The sequence below is a fragment of the Zalophus californianus genome, chromosome 13 (assembly GCF_009762305.2).
Source record: "Zalophus californianus isolate mZalCal1 chromosome 13, mZalCal1.pri.v2, whole genome shotgun sequence".
NCBI classification, from domain to species: domain Eukaryota; kingdom Metazoa; phylum Chordata; class Mammalia; order Carnivora; family Otariidae; genus Zalophus; species Zalophus californianus.
The window spans coordinates 80,129,125-80,156,941 of NC_045607.1; positions in this window are offsets into that span (position 1 = coordinate 80,129,125).

The following is a 27,817-nucleotide window of genomic DNA, read 5'->3' on the forward strand; positions in this document are numbered from 1 at the left end:
ACAACTCGTGGTTTATTCTCCACCTGCACATCCCGTACACGCCCCCCCCCCTTTTTTTTCAAATGCGTGAGTTCTTGGACAATACAGATTTTGACATTTCTCATATTATAGAATGGCTCAAAAATCATTACAATCAACAATCATTACAATCAACTGGGTGAAATGGCTGGAAGATGCTTAAATGCCTTTAGAGCCAGCTTGTCACTCGCGGAAGCAGACCTCAGACCATCCCTCGCCACTGATTAGGCCATCACTTAATGCATTTCCAGCAATGTAGCTGGGACTCTGATTTCCTAGGAAAAGGGGGAATAGAGGGGGAAAAAGGGAAAAAGTTGAATGTTTTCATATGAAACTGAAAGGTTTCCCTCGATCTTTCTATATCCTGTAACTTCACGTCAACAGTATTTCCCTTCTAATTGTGCTGACAAGAGATTATCTTGGATTCTACTTTAGGCAAGCTTCTTTAGGCTTCATGTTTGGCCTCTAAGTCCCAAGGGAGCACGAAGTGTGAAAAGGTTTCCCATACATGTGTATGATTCAGACATTTATTATGAAAATGAGCTGTATGCTCATCCCAAAGAAGGTCGGGAGAGACCATGCCATATAATGGAGGGAATCCTAGACTGTGAGTCAGTTGACATGGGATTCACCCCCAGTCACTAAATAGCAGTATAAAATGGAAACATTCCTGTACTTCTCTGGGTTTAGTTCCCTTGTCAGTAAAACAAGTAAGTACTTGGACTAAATGTTATCAGATACTCTTTTCATCCTAAAACATCTATAATTTCTCCCTAAAGCCATGGAAAAATACAAAAATGCTCACCAAATAATCCATTTCTCCAAATTTCCCAGGCTCCTTTGGACTTGGGTTGGGACCACATACTAGTTCTAGCCAAATGATTGTGAGCAGAAAAGAAGAATGTCACTTCTAGGCTTAGATACCTAAAAGCAGGTTTGATTTAAGATTGCCAGATTCAGCAAATAAAAATGCAGGATACCCAGTTAAATCTGAATTTTTGGTAAATTAAAATATTTTTAAGTAAGTATGTGCCAAATAATATTTGGGACACATTGATACTGAAAAAGTTATTCATTATTATTCTGAAGTTCAAAATTAACTGGGTACTCTTTTGTCTGATTATTCTAGTTTAACTTTTAAGAATTTCTTACCTACTGCTGAAGCTATACTACCCTTGTTGAAAAAAGACTTTGTTGGGTTAAGTCTTTGCAATTTCAAGATGCATTTTAACAGCTTTATTGATACTGATAATTGACAGTATCAGTCTTAGGTGTACAACATGTTGATTTGAAAAATTTACAGATTACAAAATGATTACCACCATTAGCTAACACTTCCATCACATCACATAATACCATTTCTTTTTTTTAAATTTAATTTAATTTTATTATGTTATATTAATTACCATACATCATTAGTTTTCAATGTAGTGTTCCATGATTCATTGTTTGCATATAACACCCAGTGCTCCATTCAGTACGTGCCCTCTTTAATACCCATCACCGGGCTAACCCATCACCCCACCCCCCCTCCCCTCTAGAACCCTCAGTTTGTTTCTCAGAGTCCATAGTCTCTCATGGTTTGTCTCCCCCACCAGTTTCCCTCCCTTCATTTTTCCCTTCCTACTATCTTCTTTTTCTTTTTAACATATGATGTATTATTTGTTTCAGAGGGATAGGTCTGTGATTCATCAGTCTTACACACAATTCACAGCGCTCGCCATAGCACATACCCTCTCCAATGTCTATCACCAAGCCACCCCATCTCTCCCACCCCCCATAACTCCAGCAACCCTAAGTTTGTTTCCTGAGATTAAGAATTCCTCATATCAGTGAGGTCATATGATACATGTCTTTCTCTGATTGACTTATTTCACTCAGCATAATACCCTCCAGTTCCATCCACATCGTGGCAAACGGCAAGATTTCGGGGTTTTTTGATGGCTGCATAATATTCCACTGTATGTATATATATATATATATATATACCACATCTTCTTTATCCATTCATCTGTTGATGGACATCTTGGCTCTTTCCATAGTTTGGCTATTGTGGACATTGCTGCTATTAACATCAGGGTGCACATACCCCTTTGGATCCCTACATTTGTATCTTTGGGGTAAATACCCAGTAGTGCAATTGCTGGGTCGTACAGTAGCTCTCTTTTCAACTTTTTGAGGAACCTCCATACTGTTTTCCAGAGTGGCTGCACCAGCTTGCATTCCCACCAACAGTGTAGGAGGGTTCCCCTTTCTCCGAATCCTCACCAACATCTGTCATTTCCTAACTTGTTAATTTTAGGCATTCTGACTGCTGTGAGGTGGTATCTCACTGAGGTTTTGATTCGGATTTCCCTGATGCCGAGCAATGTTGAACACTTTTTCATGTGTCTGGTGGCCATTTAGATGTCTTCATTGGAAAAATGTCTGTTCATGTCTTCTGCCCATTTCTTGATTGGATTATTTGTTCTTTGGGTGTAGAGTTTGATAAGTTCTATAGATTTTGGATACTAGCCCTTTCTCTGATATGTCATTTGCAGATATCTTCTTCCATTCTGTTCCTGTCTTTTGGTGTTGTTGACTGTTTCCTTTGCTGTGCAAAAGCTTTTTATCTTGATGAAGTCCCAATAGTTCATTTTTGCCCTTGCTTCCCTTGCCTTTGGCGATGTTTCTAGGAAGAAGTTGCTGCAGCTGAGGTCAAAGAGGTTGATGCCTGTGTTCTGAAGGATTTTGATAGATTCCTGTCTCACATTTAGGTCTTTCAACATTTTGAGTCTATTTTTGTGTATGGTGTAAGGTAATGTTCCAGTTTCATTCTTCTTCATGTGGCTGCCCAATCTTCCCAACACCATTTGTTGAAGAGACTGTTGTTTTTCCATTGGACATTCTTTCCTGCATTGTCAAAGATTAGGTGACCATAGAGTTGAGGGTCCATCTGGGCTCTCTATTCTGTTCCATTGATCTGTGTGTCTGATTTTGTGCCAGTACCATACTGTCTTGATGATTACAGCTTTGTAATAGAGCTTGGAGTCCGGAATTGTGATGCCACCAGCTTTGCTTTTCTTTTTCAACATTCCTCTGGATATTCTGGGTCTTTTCTGGGTCCATACACATTTTAGGATTATTTGTTCCATTTCTTTGAAAAAAGTTGATGGTATTTTGATAGGGATTGCGTTAAATGTGTAGATTGTTCTAGGTAGCATAGACATTTTCACAATATTTGTTCTTCCAATCTGTGAGCATGGAACGTTTTTCCATTTCTTTGTGTCTTCCTCAGTTTCTTTCATGAGGATTTTATAGTTTTCTGAGTACAGATCCTTTGCCTCTTTGGTTAGATTTATTCCTAGGTATCTTATGGTTTTGGGTGCAATTGTAAATGGGATCGACTCCTTGATTTATCTCTCTCTGTCTTGTTGTTGGTGTATAGGAATGGCATTGATTTCTGTGCATTGATTTTATATCCTGCCACTTTACTGAATTCCTGTATGAGTGCTAGCAGTTTTGGGGTGGACTCTTTTGGGTTTTCCATGTAAAGTATCATATCATCTGCAAAGAGTGAGAGTTTGACTTCTTCTTTGTCCATTCGGATGCCTTTTATTTCTTTTTGTTGTCTGATTGCTGTGGCTAGGACTTCTAATACTATGTTGAATAGCAGTCGTGATAGTGGACATCCCTGCCATGTTCCTGACCTTAGGGCGAAAGCTCTCAGTTTTTCCCCGTTGAGAATGATATTCGCTGTGGGTTTTTCATAGATGGTTTTTATGATATTGAGGTATGTACCCTCTCTCCCTATGCTCTGAAGAGTTTTAATCAAGAAAGGATGCTGTACTTTGTCAAATGCCTTTTCTGCATCTATTGAGAGGATCAATAGAGGATCATATGATTCTTGTTCTTTCTTTTATTAATGTATTGTATCACATTGATTGATTTGTGGATGTTGAACCAACCTTGCAGCCCAGGGATAAATACCACTTGGTCATGGTGAATAATCATTTTAATGTACTGTTGGATCCTATTGGCTAGTATTTTGGTGAGAATTTTTGCATCCATGTTCATCAGGCATATTGGTCTGTAATTCTCCTTTTAGATGGGGTCTTTGTCTGATTTTGGGATCAAGGTAATGCTGGCCTCATAAAATGAGTTTGGAACTTTTCCTTTCATTTCTATTTTTTGGAACAGTTTCAGAAGAATAGGTATTAATTCTTCTTTAAATGTTTGGTAGAGGGTGCCTGGGTGGCTCAGTCATTAAGCGTCTGCCTTCGGCTCAGGTCATGATCCCAGGGCCCTGGGATCGAGCCCCACATCGGGCTCCCTGCTTGGCAGGAAGCCTGCTTCTCCTTCTCCCACTCCCCCTGCTTGTGTCCCCTCTCTTGCTCTCTCTGTCTCTGTCAAATAAATAAATAAAATATTTTTTAAAAATAAAATAAATGTTTGGTAGAATTCCCTTGGGAAGCCATCTGGCCCTGGGCTTTTGTTTGTTGGGAGATTTTTGATTAGTGCTTCAATTTCCTTAGTGGTTATGGGTCTGTTCAGGTTTTCTGTTTCTTCCTGGTTCAGTTTTGGTAGTTTATACATCTCTAGGAATGCATCCGTTTCTTCCAGATTATCTAATTTGCTGGCATATAGTTGCTCATAATATGTTCTTATAATTGTTTGTATTTCTTTGGTCTTGGTTGTGATCTCTCCTCTTTCATTCATGATTTTATTTATTTGGGTCCTTTCTCTTTTCTTTTTGATAAGTCTGGCCAGGGGTTTATCAATCTTGTTAATTCTTTGAAAGAACCAGCTCCTAGTTTCGTTGATCTGTTCTACTGTTCTTTTGGTTTCTATTTCATTGATTTCTGCTCTGATCTTTACTATTTCTCTTCTCCTGCTGGGTTTAGGCTTTATTTGCTGTTCTTTCTCCAGCTCCTTTAGGTGTAGGGTTAGGTTGTGTATTTGAGACTCTTCTTGTTTCTTGAGAAAGGCTTGTATTGCTATATACTTTCCTCTTAGAACCGCCTTTGCTGCATTCCAAAGGTTTTGAACAGTTGTGTTTTCATTTCCATTTGTTTCCATGAATTTTTAAAAATCTTCTTTAATTTCCTGGTTGACCCATTTATTCTTTAGTAGGATGCTCTTTAGCCTCCATGTATTTGAGTTCTTTCCGACTTTCCTCTTGTGATTGAGTTTCTAGTTTCAAAGCATCGTGGTCCGAAAATACGCAGGGAATGATCCCAGTCTTTTGGTACCCGTTGAGACCTGATTTGTGACCTAGAATGTGATCTATTCTGGAGAATGTTCTGTTGGCATTAGAGAGGAATGTGTATTCTGTTGCTTTGGGATGGAACATTCTGAATATATCTGTGAAGTCCATTTGGTCCAGTGTGTCATTTGAAGTCTTTATTTCCTTTTTGATCTTTTGCTTAGATGATCTGTCCATTTCAGTGAGGGGCGGTTAAAGTCCCCTACTATTATTGTATTGTTGTCGATGTGTTTCTTTGCTTTTGTTATTAATTGGCTTATATAATTGGCTGCTCCCATGTTCGGGGCATAGATATTTACAATTGTTAGATCTTCTTGTTGGATAGACCCTTTAAGTAGGATATGGTGTCCTTCCTCATCTCTTATTATAGTCTTTGGTTTAAAATCTAATTTGTCTGATATAAGGATTGCCACCCCAGCTTTCTTTTGGTGTCCATTAGCATAGTAAATGGTTTTCCACCCCCTCACTTTCAATCTGGGGGTGTCTTTGGGTCTAAAATGAGTCTCTTGCAGACAGCATATCAGTGGGTCTTGTTTTTTTATCCAATCTGATAGCCTCTGTCTTTTGATTGGGGCATTTAGCTCATTTACATTCAGGGTAACTATTGAAAGATATGAATTTAGTGCCATTGTATTGCCTGTAAGGTGACTGTTACTGTATATTGTCTGTGTTCCTTTCTGGTCTATGTTTACTTTTAGGCTCTCTCTTTTCTTAGAGGATCCCTTTTAATATTTCTGGTTTCGTGTTTGCAGATTCTTTTAGTTTTTGTTTGTCCTGGAAGCTTTTTATTTCTCCATTTAAAATGACAGCCTAGCTGGATATAGTATTCTTGGCTGCATATTTTTCTCATTTAGTGCTCTGAATATATCATGCCAGTCCTTTCTGGCCTGCCAGGTCTGTGTGGATGTCAGTTGCCAATCTAATGTTTCTACCATTGTAGGTTACAGACCTCTTGTCCAAGCTGCTTTCAGGATTTTCTCTTTGTCTCTGAGACTTGTAAGTTTTACTATTAGATGTCGGGCTGTTGAGCTGTTTTTGTTGATTTTGAGGGGGTTCTCTGTGCCTCGTGGATTTTGATGCCTGTTTCATTTCTCATATTAGGGAAGTTCTCTGCTCTAATTTGCTCCAATATACCTTCTGGCCCTCTCTCTCTTTCTTCTTCTGGGATCCCAATTATTTTAATATTGTTTCATCTTATGTATCACTTACCTCTCGAATTCTGCCCTTGTGATCCAGTAGTTGTTTCTCTCTCTTTTTCTCAGCTTCTTTATTCTCCATCATTTGGTCTTCTATATCACTAATTCTCTCTTCTGCCCCATTTATCCTAGCAATTATAGTTTCCATTTTTTATTGCACCTCATTAATAGCCTTTTTGCTTTCGACTTGGTTAGATTTTAGTTCTTTTATTTCTCCAGAAAGGTTTTCTCTAGTATCTTCCATACTTTTTTCACGCCCAGCTAGTTTCTTTATAATCGTCATTCTGAACTCTACTTCCAGCATCTTACTAATGTCTGTATTGATTAGTTCCCTGGTAGTTGGTACTGCCTCTTTTTTTTGAGGTGAGTTTTTCTGTCTTGTCATTTTGTCCAGAGGAGAATAGATGAATGAGAGAACAGAATGCTAACATGGTAACAGTGACCCCAGAAAAATATAGACTAAACAAATCAGAAGAGACATGAAATTGGGGCAAAAGAAAGGGAAAGAAAGAAAAAAAGAAAAAGAAAAAAAAGAATATGATCAGGCTGGTGAATAGATCAGTGCCACATACTAGATTTTCAGTATACTTTGGTCTGTTAGAAGAAACTGCCTCCCAAAATTTTAAAGAAAGAAAAACTTATATATGTACAAAAAATGAAGGTAAATATGAAGAGATGGAATATGACTGTAAAGATGAAAATTATAAAATATTTTATAAAAGGAATTGATACGAAAAGAAGTTGGTTGAAAAAAGAAATAAGAGAAATTAAAAAAAAAAAAAGAAAGGGAGAGAATGTGATCCGGCAGGAGACTAGATCAAAGCCATACAGTAGAGATTTAGGGTATATTTTGGTGTGTTAGAAGAAACTGTATCCCAAAATTTTAAAGAGAAAACAACATATATATATATATATATATATATATATATATATACCAAAAATAAGGTTAACTACAATGAAGGGATAGTATATGACTCTAAAAATGAAAAATAAAAAAAGATTTTTAAAAAAGGGATTGATAAGATGTTGGCTGAAAAAGAGAAAAAGAAAAAAAAGAAAATTAAAAAAATTAACTTGAAAGACTAAAGATCAGGGGGAAAAAAGCCATCAATTCTCTGTGCTGTATTCCCCTAGCGCTGGAGTTCTTCCGTTCTCATTGATTTGTAAACTTGGTCTTGGCTGGCTGTTCTTGATCTTCTGGGGGAGGGGCGTGGTGCAGTGGTTCTCAAATGTCTTTCCTGGAGGCGGAATTGCCCCGCCCTTGCCACGGGCCGGGCTAAGGAATCTGCTTGGGTTTGCTCTCAGGAGCTTTTGTTTCCTGCAAGCTTTCCCTACAGCTTTGGAGGACGAGCCGAGAACTCAGGGCCCCACTCCTCAGTGCACCCCCAGAGAAAAGCAGTCAATCACTCCCATCTCCCTGGTCTCCAGCTGCACTCTGTGCTCACCTGGCCTGTGACCTAGCATTTCTATCTCTGGCACACGACCCTGTGCGGAGTCTCCAAACCCAGCAGATCCCTGCTGTGCACTCCCATGCTGCTCCTCCTGGGGGAGGAAGGCGAGTTTCCCCAGATCTGCTGCTTGTTGGGTCCCTGCTGGAGGAGCAGTGGCCCGACTGTGCCGCGGATCACAGTTTATGGCAACCCCGAGCTGAGAGCCCACTCCTCAGCTCTGTCTTTGCAGCCTGCTTCCCTACTTCAATACCTGGGAGCTCTGCTGCACTCAGGCACCCTTGGTTTTTCTTTGACCCAGAGGGTCCTGAGACCACACTGTCTCAGCGAGGGTTCCACCCCCCACTTAGCCACTGGAGCAGCATCCCTCAGCGGGGCAGACTTCTAAAAGTTCCAATTTTGTGCTCCACTGCTCTATCACTTGCTGGTAGCAGCTGAAGGAGGCTCCCTTCCCCCATGGTCTATCTTTCTGTATATCACCTTGGATTCACTTCTCCACACGTCCTACCTTCCAGAAAGTGGTTGCTTTTCTGTTCAGACAGTTGCTGCTATTATTTTCTTCGATCTCCTGTTGAGTTCATAGGTGTTCAGAATGGTTTGATACCTATCTAGCCGAATTCCTGGCACCAGACGAAATTTAGGTCTCCTACTCCTCTGCCATCTTGCTCCTCCTCTCCAATACCATTTCTTTTTTGTGATGAGAATATTTATGATCTACTCTTTCAGCAACTTTCAAGTATGTAATACTGTATTATTAACTGTGATCACCAAGCTGTACATTAGATCTCAAGAACTTGTCTTATAACTGGAAGTTTATACTCTTTTCACTGACACCTCCTCATTTCCCTCACCCCCAGCTCCTGGTAAAACCATTCTACTCTTCGTTTCTATTAGTTCAGTCTTATTAGATTCCACATATAAGTGACATCATGTAGCATTTATCTTTCTCTGTCTGGCATAACTCACTTAGCATAATACCCTTGAGGTCCATCCATGTTCTTGTAAATGACAGGATTTCCTTCTTTCTCACGACTGAAGAATATACCTTCGTGTACATGCATACACTTTATCCATTCATTGACACTTAGTTTATTTCCGTATCATGGCTATTGAGAATAGTGTTAAAACGAACATGGGAGTGCAGATATCTCTTCAAGATCCTGGTTTCATTTCCTTTGTGTAGATAGATAGAGGTGGATCTTACAGTATTTCTGTTTTCAATTTCTTGAGGAACCTCCATACTGTTTTTCACAGTTGTTAACCAATTCACATTCCCACCAACAGAGGTTCCTTTCCCCCACAACTTCACCACTACTTATTATCTCTTGTCTTTTTGATAGTAGCCATTCTAACAGGTGTGAGGTGATATCTCACTGTGGTGCTAACACTACAAGAGGCTGTTTTCCCCAGATAATTTTCTGTTCCAATAAAGGGGTCTGACATTCAAAACAATTCAAATTGACTCTCCATAGGATGTTCCTATGAATGTTCAAACCATAAAATGTTCCAGTTTATTATGTGAGAGGTTGATATTTTAATTTACTCTGTCTATCTAGGATAGAGTTGGAAAACTCAAATGTCTTTAGGAGAGAATATATGAGTGAGTAAAGCATTCCAGGAGTTAGAGGCAGTAGGAAAAGCAGGACTAAAGTGGTCATGTTCAGAACAAAGGACAGCCATGTGACTCATTTCCAATTAAGTAGCCAGTGGGACTATAAGCCCAGTGTTGCCAAAGATTCCCATTATTCACTGGAAGCCAGAAATTCAAGGGAAATATTGTGTGAAATCAGCTATATCATATATTGAGAACATGTTTGTTTAAGCACTGAGACATGATACTAAATAAAATATGCTTATAGACTAATAGTTGCAGCCTCTTATTAGTTATTAGTTGTTAAAAACTAGAAAATCTCTAGGAAAACTCTGTGCTTCAGGAGAGGGAAGAAAATTTATAAAAACAAAAAACTGTTTAAGATACTACCAAAGAAGGGGTCTCAAAGGCGTGCCTTTAAGGAGAAGTAATGAGAGTGGCAAGCTATAGTCAATTTCCCCTTTGGCTAGAGATAATCAACAATGCATTACTTAAACAGTCTGCCCACCAAATTCTACTTGAAAAAATGACCGAGGTAACTTGTTGGTGCAGGGAGGGGGACAACAACTGATCCTAATGGAAGAAAAAAATCAAGCTCAATTCCTAACATCTCCATATAAGACTAACAGTGTTTGTCTTTACCTTCAGCTTCTCCCACCCCTCACCTCCATTCCAGCCACACCAATGTACTTGCTGTTTCTTAAACATGGGAAGCCCATCTCCCATTCACGGCCTTTCTTCTTGCCTGGAATTGCCTTCCCCAGGTACATATGTGACCTTTCTCTATTCCCTTTATGTCTTTACCCAAAAACCACTCTGTCCATGGAGCCTGCCCTGGCTACACGATCTCCATTCTTAACTGAACTCTCTACATCTACAGGCCCCCAGCCCTGTTACATGTTCCTCCAGCACTCAAGTGTAGAGTCATTTAGTATTCAGTCAGAGTCAAAATAATACAATTTGCTTATCTCTTCTCCCCTATTGCATCTCCTTTCACTTTTTATCTAGACATACTAATTTCTAACTAGTATCCTCAACTTATTTTCTACTCCTGTTTTCTTTTCTATCTTTTTTAGAATTCCAAGTGTATACTTATTGACTTTAAATATTGCTTTTCTAAAAATCAATAAAGATTGATTACAATAAAAATCTAAAAATCTCTTGCTACCTCATATCTCCATTATTTTCTGTGCTCTACCAGACCAGTTTTCACTCACTCCTCTGCCTCACAACCTTTCTCCCCCATCAGTCTTTTGTTTTTATGGACTTATTTGGTTATTCTTTCAATGACTTTCCTCATTTTCACTAAAATTTTGAGAAACTGAGATTTGACCCTGGACCTGTAAAACTTAATAGCCTATCTACTTTACTATGAGAAACTGTTGCCCAGCACAAATTTTGGTGGCAAAAATGGGACCCGTGAAAAAGTGTTGACCAAAAGAACAATAGCTTTGACCCAAAGAACAATAACTTACTTGGATAGGATATGGTTTCAACTAGGCAAAAAAAAAAAACAAAAACGCTTCACTATATCAGCTGCAGAGCTGCAATGATATGGAATACTGTAAGTCATTTGGAAGAAACTGTTTCTGGAGAACAAAAAGGGAACATCATTTTTCCTACAAGACATACCTTTCAGGAAGGACTAGTGGAGAAAGCAACCATGGTGGTGATAGGGTATTCAGAGATAGTCCCACGTAAAGATTGTGGCAGGGGAAGGTAGAGACAAAGGAAAGCAACAACTTAGGGTTAATTTCCTTAGGATTTTGAAATGACTCCTGAGACGGCATGAGACTCACACGGTATAGAAATAACTGAAACAAACAGTTGGCAGATCGGAGTTCTGGAAGAGCTCTTAGTTTAACTTGCTTTCCAACTGAGATGGTGTTGGGCGAGGGACTGGGTAGAATGGAGAGGCCAACTATTATTTTCTTGACACCTTTAAGCCCACACATTTCCCAGTGAGTTAAAATTAAGGCAAATGACATTAAGTGGTACTGAGTTGAATACTGTTTTGTTTTAATAGCAATATATTTCATGTTATAACTTAACTTATATATAAAAACCTATGAATTTTAAAGATATTTTTCCTGGGATGCCTGGCTGGCTCAGTCGGAGGAGCATGCAACTCTTGATCTCGGGATCGTGATTTCAAGCCCCATGCTGGGTGTAGAGATTACTTAAAAATAAAATCTTAAAAAGAAGGATACTTTTCCTTAGGTTGTTAAAGAAAAATAGGCAGCTTTTAAAAATACAGCAAACAATAATATTTGTGGCATGCAGATGTAGTAAATATCTTAAAGGTAACTAACCCATGAGTGGGCAGTGTGGGAAACACTTGACTTGCTAACTTCCTGTCTCTGTATATATGTTTGGATTTCATGCATGGTCTCATTTCTGTTTGTTTGTTTGTTTGTTTGTTTGTTTGTTTTTTGAGGGCATTTTGAGAAGACACATTTTTAAAGCTAAAGAATCAATTCAAATTGCTAACATCAGCTTCCCATTTGTTTTAAGGGAGATATTTTTACCCCTCCTAGAACAAGGAAAAGCAAGACTATGTACAGTTCATTAAGACCAGGGATCTTATCAGAAATGGTTTGCTGTAGGCACTGTTGAAACAGATTGGTTATAGCACCCATGTCTAATAATACCAAGGAAAGCAAAACTGTGACAGGCATCCAACTTGGCAGTACTTCCCCAATGAGACCATTTCGTTTTTGGCAACCAAAAATTAAAGCTTCATCCGATATACATAAGAAATGATTCATAGCCTCAAACTCCAGATCTTACTCTCATTCTTTCCAGGGACACAGGAAAGCCAAGGTTCTTACCTGTGGAGATAGCATTACAGGAAAATGTTTCCAAAGCACTCTTCCTAGTCACTGACTCCTATGGATTGGGAATTTTCCCATTTCTTCCGTGATAATGAATAACAACATTAAGACAGATGTTCTCTGAACTGAATTAGGTAGTGATCAATCAATCATTTGACCCTTAGGTGATTTGAGGTGAAAAATCTAAATTCTTAGATTTACACCACTGTTACAGTAATTAATCAGTTTAGTAGTGCTATGGAAATTACTACAGATACTAAGTATGTTCTTTTTTTATTTTTCTTCATTGAAAAGTGGCCAGTCTTGGAAAGGACATTAAATTGCTTCAGAGCACTGGTTTGGAGGATGGATCTAACCTCCAGCTAGTTAGTGGTTTGGCCCTAGGATGATACTAAGCTTCTCTAAGCTTCGGGTTACCTATCTGCAAAATGAAATAATAAGAAAATCCAACTAAAGAAGTATGCATAAATATTAAATAATATCATATACTAAGTGCTTGGAAAAAGCAATTGGCATACTTAAGATTAAAGGCGTTAGTTTTGCATTGATCTATACAAACATGTTTCAAGGTCAGTTTGGTACTGTAGTTAAAATCTGGAAATGTCAGATTTTTTCCACATAACAATACTTTTATTAACATCATTTGTTAAATTTCCACATTTTTTTCCTGTTTTGCTCTATTTTGTTCTCTATTATTTTCTCTCAAAACACTGTAGTTGTTTGCATTGTTTCCCTGCATAGTGGAAGATGTTGGCGGCCTAGGTTTTTTTGTTGTATTTTATTTTCAAAGATGTGTTCTCAGGCCTTTAAATGTGGCTCTGCATCTCTTTTTTGTATTGTCAACTTTTTTAAAAAGCTCAATTCATTTAGCTGTGTGCGGGCATGTTGTTAGAATGAGGCTCTCACCATCCACTTGGGAGAACAAATAAAATCTTGCAGCCTTTGCTGATGCATAATCAATAAGGACCTGGCTGCCAGAGATTTTACTTATCTTACAGCTACCTCTGCAGCATAAATGTAGATTAAAACACTCAAGGGTTCAGGGGATATTCATAAACTTTGCTGAAGGATTTTGGTTTCAGACTTAATGAACCCACCTTGAATGCTTTTTATCATTTTTCATCTGCTGGAGATAAATTATCAATCTAAATTCCCTAAAGACATCCAGTGTTAGCACCCTGATTTATTCTTAAATTAGTAGGTTCAAATCCTTATCTCATTCCTGTTTCTGAGCAGTGCTTCTGAGAGGCTATAAAAAGCACAGAAGTGTTGTGAAGGGTACCACAAACTTCTCGCTGTATTAGTTCATCTTTTTCATTTAAGAAAAAAGATGGCTCAAATACTAACTGTATTAGTTTTCTAGGGCTGCCATCACGAAGTGCCACAAACTTAGTGGCTTAAACAACACACATTTATTGTCTCACAGTTCTGGAGGCAGAAGTCCAAGATCAGTATGTTCCCGGGGCCATGCTCTCTGAAGACTCTAGGGAAGGATCTATCCCAGGCCTCTCTTCTAGCTTCTGACAGTTCCTTGTCTTGTGGCGGAATGATTCCAACCTCCACTTGGCTTTCTCCCTACTTGAGGGTCTGTCTCTATGTCCAGATTTCCTCTTTGTAAGGACACCAGTCATATGGGACTAGGGGCCCACCCTACTCTGGTATGACCTCATCTCAACTAATTTACATCTACAAAGACCCTATTTCCAAATAAGTCACACTCTGGGGTGTGGCAGATTATGACTTCAACATGTAAATCGAGGGGAGGCACAATTCAACCCATAATTCATTTACGAATCACATTTTGAACACGTAACTTCATTTATGAATCAATCAGTTTTTTCTCAGACCTAGTCCATAATAAGAGGTTATTCTTCAGAGTGGTCCCTAGTAGATGAATTTATAGCATAGGACCCAGGGATTTCCCTCAGGGTGCTGAGTGACAGAAACACCTGGAAGGACACAGGGGTATCTGTTGACTGTGAACTGACTATATGTAGGAATACCTTTTCAGTGTTGTGGCTGAGGTTTACAGTATATAATATCTTAGCAAATCTAAAACACACAGAAGCAAAGCATGTACAACTCTGATACAGGCACCGAGTCCCGAAGCAGTCACACCTCTGGGTCAGTCTAAAAAGTCAAGATAGACCCCTTCATGAATGGAGGCCAAAAATGAGGTATAAAATTGTGAATATATTAACTCTAATTCAGATAAATTAAGCAATTGTTAAATCTTCTGATTCCTAGTTCAGAAATGATGGAATTTGATATAAATTTCCATGTCTCATCTAGCCACTCTATATTCTTTAAACTTACAGGTGTGGGTCTTCACCACTCACACTGGCATACAGAATTTAGTGAAAAGTGTGGGTTGTGAATTTTTGGTATGCATTTTACTTGCAGTAACAGAACTTTATTTAAGAGACAATCACTTAAATAAATCCTTTTAAGGACTGTGGCTTACAGAAAATCATGATTCCTCCTAACAGAGTACTTAGTACACAGTTGTTGCTAAATATATATATATATTTGTTGAATGAATAAAAGTGATTTACCACGAGATCAGTGCTTATCCAACTTTAAATTTTTTCCATAAGCATTCATTCACTATGGACAAAATTTGAACTGGAGACTAAAGATAAAGAGAATAAGGGAGAGAAAAGGCTGAAGACAGAAGGGTGGGGAAAATGACAAAGAAAAAGAGAGAGGAAAAGAGAGAAGGACATGGAGGAATTAACAAGAGATTGTAATTCCTCAGTTGTGTGCCTTACACCACGCTGCCCTTTGAGAAGTCTTTCTCATTAAAGTACCCTTGTACCCTCAGACAGAACTTGGAATTTGAAATGGCTTTAAAAAATCCACACATCCATTTAATGCAAAATAAATGATTTGTTAAAGGGAAGAAAAAAAATTCCAAGAGGCTGAGTCATGGCAAGAAGTCTTAAAATCCGATTGGCTTATTTTGATTGCATTTGCAAGTACCTGATGAAAATGTGCAAATCAGCCCATCTCAGCATTTCAGGCTTCCTGTTGATTGTGTGGCAGAGTTGCCAGGCACATAACACATTTGTTTTACAGCACTGCATGATGAACTCACAGTGTTTTACCTCCAGGACTGAAAGTCCTTAATTTGTTCTTTGAGGAACAGTCTGTTTTCATCAGGAGACACGCTTTCGTTGATCAAGCAATTCTATGGAGAGTGACATTAAAGAAAAAGAATCTGGGGATACAGGTTAGCAAGGAAGTATCTGCCCAGTGCCCATGAAAACATAGCAGTTCTTATTTTCCAATTAAGCACATTTATTAATTTTTTAAATGAAGTTTTCAGAATATGCGCACATCCAGCACAACAGCAATCTCCAGGGCGAAGAAAAAAATGAAACAAAAGCAATGAAAAAAAAATGATCAGTGAATTTGGAGTGAGTGCTCTGTTTAAGGGAAGTAACATTAAGTGTCAAGGAGTTTAAAATACGGTTTTGGTAAAACATTACTGTCTACTTAAGAATCTATTATCATTTTGCCAAATCTAGTTTAATAAGTTGTGGGGTGAAAAAATATATGCACAATAAATACTGCTTTTCGGAAGTTGGTATTAGAATTCCTCTTAGGGAATACTTTGAGGTATTCATTAAATATATATATGTTTAAATAAATATATATATATATATATATTCATTAAATATATATATATAAGTAATATATATATTATTTATCTACTACATGTTAGCTACCTCCACCCCAGCTCTCCCTTCTTCAGACGGGAGGGAGATGCAGGGATAAAATGAGAGATGCTCTCCCTCTCCACGTGGAGCCTACATTCTAGTCTGAGCTCATCTTCACAGGCCACTGAGGGTGAAGGTGAGGAAAAACCAGAAGAGATTCATATCGTGCTCAGGGTGGGAAAGGAGGCGTAATTTAGGCATAAGGGCAAACATAAAATCGAGTAGAACTTGGGGAGTCTTGGGTAGGTCAGGACTGAAGATGAAAACCTGAGCAGATCTTAAAAGGACACAGTGGGACCCCAAATGAAATCCACTGGAGAAATCTTTCCCTGTCTCTGTCTGTCTCTCTTCGTGTGTGCACGTGCATGTATGTATTCATTAATCACATACGAATAATTCAGTTTATAAAGAATTTAAATTTGAATCTCAAATTCAGTAGCGCCATTTCTGTTTGGTTTTTTAAGTTATAAAGTTGATCCATGACCTTATTTCACAGAGCTTCAGTGTTCTCATCTGTACAGGAGGGTGTTTCTTTTTCTATTCTGCAGGACATTTACAAACACCAAATTCAAGAATACACATTAAAGCAATTTGTAGATTGCCACCTGGTAAACAAGTAATGATAGCAACGACTTTGTATTTGTAAAGCTCAGAACTCTTTATAAAGCTTTTTGCCGCGTATCGCCTGCGTTTTTCTATTCACAGTCACTCCGCAAGATAGACCTTATTGATCCTACTGACAGACAATAAAGTAAGTTCTGAGAGGCTAATTGAGTAGCTTAAAGTCACACAGCAAGTAAATGGCAGGCGGGCTACTGCCTCCGCCTGGGTGGCTCAGTTAGTGAAGCATCTGACTCTTGATTTCGGCTCAGGTCATGATCTCAGGGTCATGAGATCGAGCCAGGCTGGGCATGGAGCCTGCTTAAGATTCTCTGTCACCCTCCTCCCTCCCCCCGCCCCTTGCACCCACGCAGGAGTGCACTCTCATTCTCTAAAAGAGAAAGAAAAGAAAAAGAGCAGTCCTTTTCCATAACCATTTCCTTTTAGCTATTTAATGAGACATCAGGTGATCGGCAGTAGCCTCAGCTTCACCTCTTCACCTAACCCATCCCGCCTTCTTGTCACAGTGAGCCAGCTCTGTACAAATAACCCACTGTCAGAAATCTTGGACTATCCAATTTCTCTATTTAGTTAAAAACAAATATCCAGAGGTATGGAGAAGGTAGACTAAAGAGAAGGCAACTGGAGAAGACATTGAGGTTTAAAACAGAGCTGTTATCGTGCTGGGTAATTGCTTTGCATAGTTTTTTTTTTTTTAAGCAGAAATTATAGATCCATAATATGCTAATGAACATTCACACTCACAGCATGCACTGTAATGACTCTGGTGGAGAAGCACGCAGCTTCCATTCGGTTCGGATCAGGCTGTCAAATGAGATCATACCTAGTTTCAAGCAATCATAGATTAAATAATATCTGTCGCTTACTCTAAAATACACACACACGCACACACCACCTATCACCACCACCACTATTAAAATAGCATTTTAAATTACAATAAAATAGAAATAGAATCGGAGAGGGAAAGGATCTTTCGAGCAAAGAGTGAAAATGAGCCAAAAAAAAAAAAAATAAGCATTTTTAAAGGTTAAACAAAACAAAATAAATTAGGGATCTGATGGAAACTTCATTCTCATCTGAGCTTACTGTCAATGAAGAAAAATTGCAGTCCTTTTAAACACAGGACGACTGCCTTCACGCTTTGCCTAGACCATACAGCGTCTGTCCTCAACGTGGACGGGCTGGAGTGTGGGTGTGCTTTACATGGGTGTGAAGAGAGTACTCAGTGCAGCCCCTGCCACCCGTCCGCCCACAATAACAGAGTTGCCAACATTTCAGATCTGAGCACATCAGACTTAAATAATTTACTAATAGTCTCCCCACATCATTTTGCCAACTGATGGGCGAAAACCCAGTGTCAGTAAGTGGCTGATTATTTTTACCATTCCTGTATCTGGTGAGTGACTGCATTTTTGCATAGCCATGGTTTTGTGCAATGCTGGCACCTCTCCGTTCCTCTGTTTTCTCTAAGAACTGAAATAGACTTGAGTCTATATGGTTAGTGCCCTTCCTTAAGGTGAAGTCCATTCTATTCTCCTGCTCCCCCTTATGAGGCACTTCACGCAATGCTGAGATCGGACTATCTCAGTCCCAAATACATACATTTTACTTATTTCCCCAACGTAAGGCAGCCCTATATCTAAGTGTGTATGGATGTACAAGCAAATGTACAGATGTGTCTTCATTTGGGTTCTTCCAGAAGCCAACCCTGAAATAAGGATTTGAGAGCTATTAGGGTATTTGGAACATTATCCGAGGAAACAGTAGTGAAGGGCAGCACCAATGGGTTGTGTTAATTCTCCTGTACTTTCATACTGCCATGCAAGAAGGAAGACCTAGCTCCAGCTATCAAAAAAGCCACTGGGCAAAGAGAAGCAAAGTGTGGCATTTAGAAGTCAGGAATCCATGCATTATATGGTAAAACCCTAGAGAATGTAATGGGGCACCAGCATCGTTTGCAAGAGGGATAGATACACCCAAATGGAGTAAGAGTAGAATCCACATCATCCGGGTGCTGTGAGGATGAAATGTATACATATGTGTAAACCACATTGGGTCTATGTATGATAAGTATTCAGTAGGCATTATTATGTTATACCTATAATAATTAAGATTGTGATACATATTTTACCTATTTGTTGTATATTCATTTTTATTCTTAGTAATCATTCATTTCTGTGTTTTTGATGTGTTCCTTATCTATTCCAGAAGTGATTTTCATACTTACAATAATATATAAAATGTAAAAAAATTCAAATGTAGAAAAGAGAGAGACATTTGCAATTATGAAATGGATCGGTGAAGATAAAAAACAGCTATCACAATGACCTGCACATTTGTTGTGACTGGCTAGACATTTGTTTACAAGCTAGTTAAAAGACAATGTAAAAACAGCAAGATTGCAAGCCAAAACTAGCTTCTTATTTAATCTGAGCAAAAATGCCAATGGAAGAATTGAGAACCTCTTCTGAATTCAAGGGGCCCGGGTGTTTGAAAATCCAAGACAACATAAGGAAAATTTTGGCCACATTTTCCATAAAATTCATATTCTGTTACCAGGAGTATAGAACCCATCAACATATGATATGTGTTTGCCATTTATACAGAGATGCAGCATGTGCATAGTCATGTGAGGTTTCTCCTGCTCCTGAAATCCCAAATAACTTCAGCATGCAGAAGGTATGTCTGTTCTTACAGACTCCTACAGCCCATAGAAAGAAGAGGTAGGTTAGTGGTTCTCAAACTTTCTGGTTCATGACACCCTTAATGTTTAGTAATACTTCTAATGGGCACTGAAGCCAAAATTAATACCTCACAATTACATTTATAGGAGTTAAGGTCCAAGAAATTGGAAAAGTGTTTATGTTCTAGCAATAAAATAACTGTTGAAAATACAGTTGACCCTTGAACAATGCAGGGGTTAGGGGCACTGATGCCCTCACAGTCAAAACTCTGTGTATAAATTTTGACTCCCCCAAAACTTAACTACTAATAGCCTGCTGTTGACCAGAAGCCTTACCAATACCATAAACAGTCTATTAACACAGCATTTTGCAAGTTATGTGTATTATATACTGCATTCTTACAATAAACTAAGCCAGATAAAAGAAAATGTTATTAAGAAAATCTTAAGGAGGGGCGCCTGGGTTGTTCAGTCATTAGGCGTCTGCCTTGACTCGGGTCATGATCCCGGGGTCCTGGGATTGAGCTCCGCATCGGGCTCCCTGCTCGGTCGGAAGCCTGCTTCTCCTTCTGCCGCTCCACTCTGCTTGTGTCCCTCTCTCGCTGTGTCTCTCTCTGTCAAATAAATAAATAAAATCTTTAAAAAAAAAGAAAATCATAAGGAAGAGAAAATAACACCTATAGTACTGGACTGTCCTTATGGAAAAAAATCTATGCACAAGTGGGCCTGCACAGTTCAAACCATGTTGTTCAAGGGTCAACTGTAATAATAATAATACACACAAATTTAAAGAAAAAATAATAGTTTATTTCTTAAATAAGACTGACAATGAGATGTGTTTTCTGTTGGACTCTGCATGCTAACCCTACTTCCAACACTTGCATTCCTTCAACTGAAAATAATCTCTGGCCTCAGAGCCCATGTTGTATAAAGCAGGCAAGAAGTGCCAGGGAAATAACATGCGCCAAGAGCGCTCCCAACCAACCAGTCGTAAGAGTCAGGGCATGGATACCCTAGCTCCCTTAGCCATTAAAGGCATAACTCTGAGGTGTCTGTATCTGTTCATCTCCCAGAGCTCCCCATTGGGAGTAAGCTCCAGTTACCCACAGTGGGAGTTTGCTTGATAATGTCCCCTTTTATTGGCTGCCTTCCCTTCTCTGTCTAACTTTCCAACCCCTCCTTCTAGTATTGCCTGGAATTACCTCCTAAGCAATACACTACTGTACTTGAACTCTTGTGTCAAGGTCTTCTCCTGGAGAAAATCAAGCTAAGACAAATGACGTAATGATTCATCAGCCTTATACCATATACTAGCCATTCTCATGAAGTTTCTCACTTCTTCCCTTTGCTCTTTGTCCCAGATGCTAACTTGGAGTGTTATTTATGATAGGCACAGAGCTAATCATTATATTCTTATGGTGCCTAATCACACTACAGTTCATTCAGCTGAAAGGTATCAAGCCACCAGGTTTTACACACTGTGTTCAGTGCTGGAAATACCAATATAAATCAATATAAATAAGACATACAATTTTTGCTTTCAGAAGTTCATAGTCTCGAGTAGAAAGATTTATCAACTGGTGACTATTAATATATAGTAAATACTTGAAAGCCCTCAATAAATAGGTCCTGTGTACCTGAATAAATAGGCATCCTCTAGCTCCCATAATTTTCTTTACTTTTTTCATTATGTTCTTTATTTCTTTATACAACATTGTCAGAAAAGAGCAAGAGCAGTGGGTACAGGTCATAAGTCACATGTTAGAACAAGTCCCCTTTGTCATGTCTGCAGTAAAAGGAGGGTCTATTTGGTCCATTTGTTTAGAATAATGCATTGTGAGAAGAAGACTATAAGTCTCACCTTGGTGAGACATATGGAAAAGAAAGCAGGAAAGAATTAACACAAACCCATCACCATTGCTAAGGAAAGAGCTTAAAATTATCACTCATGGTGGGATAATAGTATCATGCTTTTTAGTAAAGGAGATAGATTTATGAAAAGAATCATGTGGAAATCTTCCCCTTCACCCAACTCATTAATAGTAAAGGTCCGTTGGGAATGTCCTCCTCAGCATTCAGGGATCAGGAGGGTGCTGCCTAGGTCTGTACGTGTTAAATTCAGTAGTCCCTTGCCAGATTAGCCGTGCCTTTCCATACAGAATTAAGTTAAATAACTGGAGAGATGGATGGATATACATAGAGATATCTACTGAAGGATATAATGAACTCATAATTCCTTGCCCACCATCAACAACAACAGCAAAACATGAATAAAATTACTTTAAGATAATTAGGAGTTGTTTCCAATTTAAATATATTTTCATCAAAGGTTTAGAGCCAGTCTTGTTAGCAGAGTAGAAAGAAAACAATTCTATGTTCACATATGATGTCATAAAGTGATTTAGAATGTGAGCACCATCACAGCCAGTAAGTGATTACTGAAGGCGTTAGCCCTCGGGAGCTGGTGGAAGGAGGCAGCCATGGTGGCTGCCAGTCTGACGGTTTGAAGAGAATGCTCTCTTTCCCCTGAACAATTTAGTACTCTGTTGGGCAGGTATAGCCTACAATTTATGCCCGTGGGGTTAAGTGTTGAAGGAAAAGAGATTTAAAACTCATCTAGGGGGTTCCTCAAATGAATCACTGATAAGGGGATATTGTGTTTATATGGTTATGGTCGCCATGTTGCTGGGGCAGCCCTCTCTAAATGAGCGACATGAAAAACAAAACTCTTCCTTGCCCTCCCATTTCGTTCCTTTTCAGACAAAAAGAAAATTGAGTCATCCACACCCATGTGCATGGATGCGTATGCACACGTGCACGCACACCCGCACGCACACGCACACCCGCATGCACATGCGCACGCGCACGCACACGTACAGGCAAGAATATTTTAAACCCCTGTACAAAGTCAGACATGGTAACTTTGCCCCTGAAAATTTTCGCAGCCGGCCACTGGTTAAACACAGGGAATCGATAAGTGGAGATGAAATTTGTATTATAATATATTCAACCCCTGTGCATGATTGCCAGGGACAAAAGAAAAGGGATCATTTTAGAAAAGTACACTTCGGTGGCGCCTGGGTCGCTGAGTCGTTAAGCGTCTGCCTTTAGCTCAGGTCATGATCCCTGGGTCCTGGGATCGAGCCCCGCATCGGGCTCCCTGCTCCGCGGGAGGCCTGCTTCTCCCTCTCCCACTCCCCCTGCTTGTGTTCCTGCTCTAGCTGTGTCTCTCTGTCAAATAAATAAATAAAATCTTTAAAAAAAAAAAGAAAAATATACTTTAAAATCAATTATGGTCTCAGAAACTTTAAGGTGTATTTTCGAGGACCAATATTAATATCACCTCCACACGCTAGAGTATAAATCGAATGAATTATCAGCATAGAGACGATCGATGCAGATGTAGCATTTGGTCATATTAGTAGTTGCCAAAATTAGTAGCCAAAATGAGTTGTTAAATCACCCCATTATCTGGAGGTGAGGTTGAAGATTTTAAGTCAAATTTTGCTATGTGGATTTATAAACTGACCCTATATTATCAAATTTACCCAGTCCTACTCACCCACCATCTCTGTGGTGGGCAGAATAGTGGCGTCCCAAAGATGTTCTCTCACCGGATGTCCTAAACCCCAAAACCCTGTGAATAACATGGCAAAGGGGGACTAAAATTGCCGATAGAATTAAGGTTGCTGGGGCGTCTGGGTGGCTCAGTCATTAAGCATCTGCTTTCGGCTCAGGTCATGATCCCAGGGTCCTGGGATCGAGCCCCGCATCGGGCTCCCTGCTCGGCGGGGAGCCTGCTTCTCCCTCTCCCACTCCCCCTGCTTGTGTTCCCTCTTCCGCTGTCTCTCTCTCGCTGTCAAATAAAATAAATTAAAAAAAAAATCTAAAAAAAATAAAAAATAAAAATAGAAAAGTACACCTCATTTTTTTCTTTATTATTTGTAATGACCTTTTGGAAAATAGTAACAAAGTAACAGCCCCTCTCACCCCTTTGTTAGATTCAACATGAGGAACTCACAAACACTAGGAATTTCCGTTTTGTAGTGTTTTCTGGTTGTATTTCTAAAAGGAAAGACACTTAGGGTTTTATATGTTTGTACTATTTAAGGGATTTTAAATGTGTGTGTTGAAGCACGGGGAAATAAATAATCGGTTTAGCAAAACTCCCCTATTTTGAACTAACTAAAAGGGAAACCGCCTGAATTAATGACTATGTTGGAGTCAGTGTCATCTTTTTCCCTCCTGAGTATGTTCAGTACCTCACACTAGGCTAATAAAATGTTGCCTAGAAGCAGTCATTAGAGAAACTACTTTACTAAATAAGAATGTAAATAAGAATGAGTCACAATTTGTAGTGTATCAATTGTTTCAAGGGAATATTCCAAAGCACCATTTACATAAACCAATTAAAGACAACCCCAACAAACTTGTTTATGTGATAAAATCAAGCCATGGGCTCCCATAACTGGAAAACTAATAGTCCAAAAGTTTGTCGACATTTACACAGTAAGCTTGCTACAAGTGTTGCGTGGTACCACGCATCCACAATTCTGATAGTCACCCATTTTACTTTACACTGGACAAAGAAAAGAAACACTGATGATTCTCCATAAACAGATACACACAGATACCCATCCTTTGTGAGTGGTTAGCCCAGAAGAAATAAAAATGTCATGCCTATTTTGCTCCTGCTATCTGGGGCCTGTAGGAATACCAGGAAGGGTGAAAAGTAGAACATCTGAAAAAAAAAAAAAAAAAGAAATCAGCATACTGATCACAAATAAATGGCTGTCCTGGAACAAAAGAAAGCAAAATATGAAAGACAAAAATAGTCTCTTTAGTCTCCCGGGGGAATAATTTTAAATACATACTTGTTTTTAGGATGCAAAACTCATGTTATCAGAGACCAAACAAACAAACAAAAATCTGTTGCAATTATAGTTATGGTCAAATGCTGATGAATCGATTCAAGGTAGAGTAGAAATGAGAAGAGAATTAAGACAGCACCTTTAAAAACATGATTCTCCTAATCAAACTAGGAGACCAGACAGCAGGCAAATTCCAAGAAATAAGGGTCTGATGTCTGCCCCTTCCAGGACATTTGTGTTAAAGAGCAATGTAATTTTTAAAATGTGGGAGATAACAGTGCCCAGTCAAATAAAACAGTACATTTAGAGTATGTAATGAAGAATTTTCCTTGACAGGCAGGGATAGCAAACACTGTTGCTGGACTGATTCAGGATAATTTACCACCAGTTCTGTAAAAGGTACTCTTTAAAAATCATAACAAAAAACAACTGTTCTTTGTTTTAGCTTCAGTCAGCCTCTATTCATCAGTTATCAATAAGGAAAAGACACGACTTATTTTTGTTATTAAGAGAACACTGAAATTTCCTCCACTGGTCCCTTCATCATTTTAATTTGAATTTCAGAGGCTCTTATACAGCATCTAAGCCAACATCAAAGATGCAGGAGGTGAAATGATTTCCTCATTCTCCTAAATATTTGGAGACCAGACTTCAACTAGAATGGGCTGTCCTGACTGTATCTCCAAGACAGCTGAGGGGACTAAATGTTTCTTTGGTGCAGAGATAGAACAATTGCCGAGAAAGACACAGCAGCTTACATTTCCTTTTTTTTTGGTTTTTGTTTTTTGTTTTGTTTTCTCATCACAGAATCATCAACAATTAAGTGTCCTGGTACAAACTGCATGGCAATAATCAACACAATGAGTCTTTTACTAAAATAAGGAGAGTCTGAAGAAAGTGTATTTTAAGACTTTCAGTGTAGTTAGTCCTTGGCTTCTCTGCTAGGATGGTGAAGGAGAGTCAGGCTTCATTAATGTCAACTCTGATAGAATTGCTGGGGACATGGGGACTTCAGTTGTGGAGAGGTGGACTGAGTCTACCAGTTCTTTTTAAACCAACATTTAACAAAGCTTTCTGAAAATATTACATATGGCATGTATCAACTTATGACATGTGGCCAATAAGAACAGATGTAAATTTAACTTGGGAAATTAGATATGAAAGGCATACTAACTCATTAATAACTTGTATTATTGAACTCTAGAGACAATACACAAGTAATTAGGCATGACACAGTCATAGGAGAGTTTTGACCACCAGCGCTGTCACCATCAAGGGTGCCATGTAGGATTTTACAGGAGCGGGGGAGATGGAGGTGTACTTTTTGAATGTTCCCAGAGACTTGATACTGAAAAGAGCCTTCTGGCATACATGTCAAGGTTACCTAGGAACAAAGACAGTGGTAGCCAGGAAGAGCTGCATTACTGTTGAGAGATACATTTTCATTGGAAAGGCAAGTCAACAGTGGATAAACAACATAAGGAGTAATAATGTCACCCACTGGAATTGGTTATCACCAGTGGGCAACAGCCCAGCTGTAGAGGGGATGATAGAAGTAACAATTACAGGCCTTTCAACCAGAAGCCTGTATCCCACCTGAGACATCTACAGACAAAGGAGTCCAGAAGAATACACACAGAGAGAGTTACCAAAAATAATGTACTGAGGATAATGATCATTATCATTTAGAAGAGATATTTAGCATTAAAAAGAGAGGAGGCAAGAAAGGCTACAAGAGGAATTACAATAAGAGCTTGGTCAATTGACTTTCACGGTGAAAAAGGACAGAAGTGAATCTAAGTTGTAAGGTATAGGTGTTAAGTTATAAGGTGTAGGTGTAGGTAGAAATGATCACTCTTTCAAAGGGATTTTGAGTAACTCAATTAGACTGGACCGAAGCATTAGGTTCTGGACGGTGAACTTCTTGGTTGCCACACTGAAAATGACATCATATTCTAGAACAGGGCTGCCTGATAGAACTTTCTGTGATGAGGGAACTGTCTGGTATTTGCACTGTCCAGTATCGTAGGCATATGTGGCTATGGGGCATTCGAAGTCTGGCTAGTGCAACTGAGAAACTGAATTTTAATTTTATTTAATTCTAATTAATTAAAATTTAAATTTAAGTAGCCACATGAGGCTAGTGGTGTCAGTGTTAAAACAGCACGGCCCTGGGGAGCAGGGAATCACTGTAGGTTTTAAGCAGGGAATGACAAGATAAAAACAGTATTTTAGGCGAGTTAATTTGGCAGCAGTGTTTAGGAGAGTTAGGTGGAAAATGAGTAGTTCTCTTGAGATTGTACTGAATGTATAAATCAATCTGGAAGAATTGACATCTTTAAAATGTGAGTCTTGTAATCATGAACATGATGCATTGCTACATTTATTTAGGTTTTCCAGTTTTTAAACACCTCTGAACAGGTTTTATAAGCTTATAGCAACATAGGTTCATAATAACAAAAACATGGAAACAACCCAAATGTTCATCGGAAATATACTGTGTAAGTAAAATCAGTGGTGTGTTCTATTGCAAGGAAAAGGAAAGAGCTATTGCTCTGTGCAGCATTATGAATATATTAGGTAAATGAAGTAAGACACAAAATGGTACACTTGGTATTACTCCATTCAGAAAAGGTACAATAATAGGCAAAACAAAATTGTGTTATTTATATGGATTGTAAAGTCATAGAGAAAAGCAAAGAAATTGCTTATCGCAAAAGTCAGGATAATGATTTCTTCTACATGGAAGGGATGCAGTTGCAACATGGTATATTTCTAGGATTATTGTCAACCTGGTTATTTCTCAAGCTGGGTGGTTTGTGTCGAAAGGCAGTTTCACTATATATATTTAGTGATGACTAAAAGCATAGTAGCCATACAGGTAAAGTTATTGTTTAAAACAAAAACAAACAATGCTCAAAAGCTTTGTTGTTACTGTCCACAAAACCTCTATGCTATAGGCACCCATCAGTTTTCTTTAACATTATTACCTACAGTGGTGTCAAAGGTGATCCATATTTCGTTTATATGTTGAAAATCATAGGGTTTAAGAAAATTTGCTACTTGGTTATAATTCGTCCTACTTGACAGTCTTTCATTATCTTATTTCACACTTGTGTAATTTCATATTGATGACAAATCTACTCCTACTGGCTAGTGATAAAATTTCCGGTATTGATAAGATTCTGAAGTTAGGTGAGCTTACTGAGGCAAGAGTAATGATAATCATAGAGCACCTGACAAGTGATTAATAAAAGGGACCTCTCACTTCTCTGCTCCAAAAATAATGATAATGACCATAAGACTTCAAAATAAGTATACCTAGTTGACAAATATAAAAAGCAAAAAAAAAAAAAAAAAATGGTAACATGAGTCAGTGTCCAGGGTTCCCTGTATTTTATAAATTTCTAAAGAATATCATCCAAGTGAAACTAACATTGGCATGTGACAGCTGGATGGTTTAGAAAATAGCATAGCAAAGAAAAGAGACATGAAGATTTTTAAGAGTTCTAAAATTTGATACAGTAATCTCAGGAGCAGCTAGAAGATTTAGAAGAGAAATCTTGCCTGCATTCTCTGAAGTTTTCC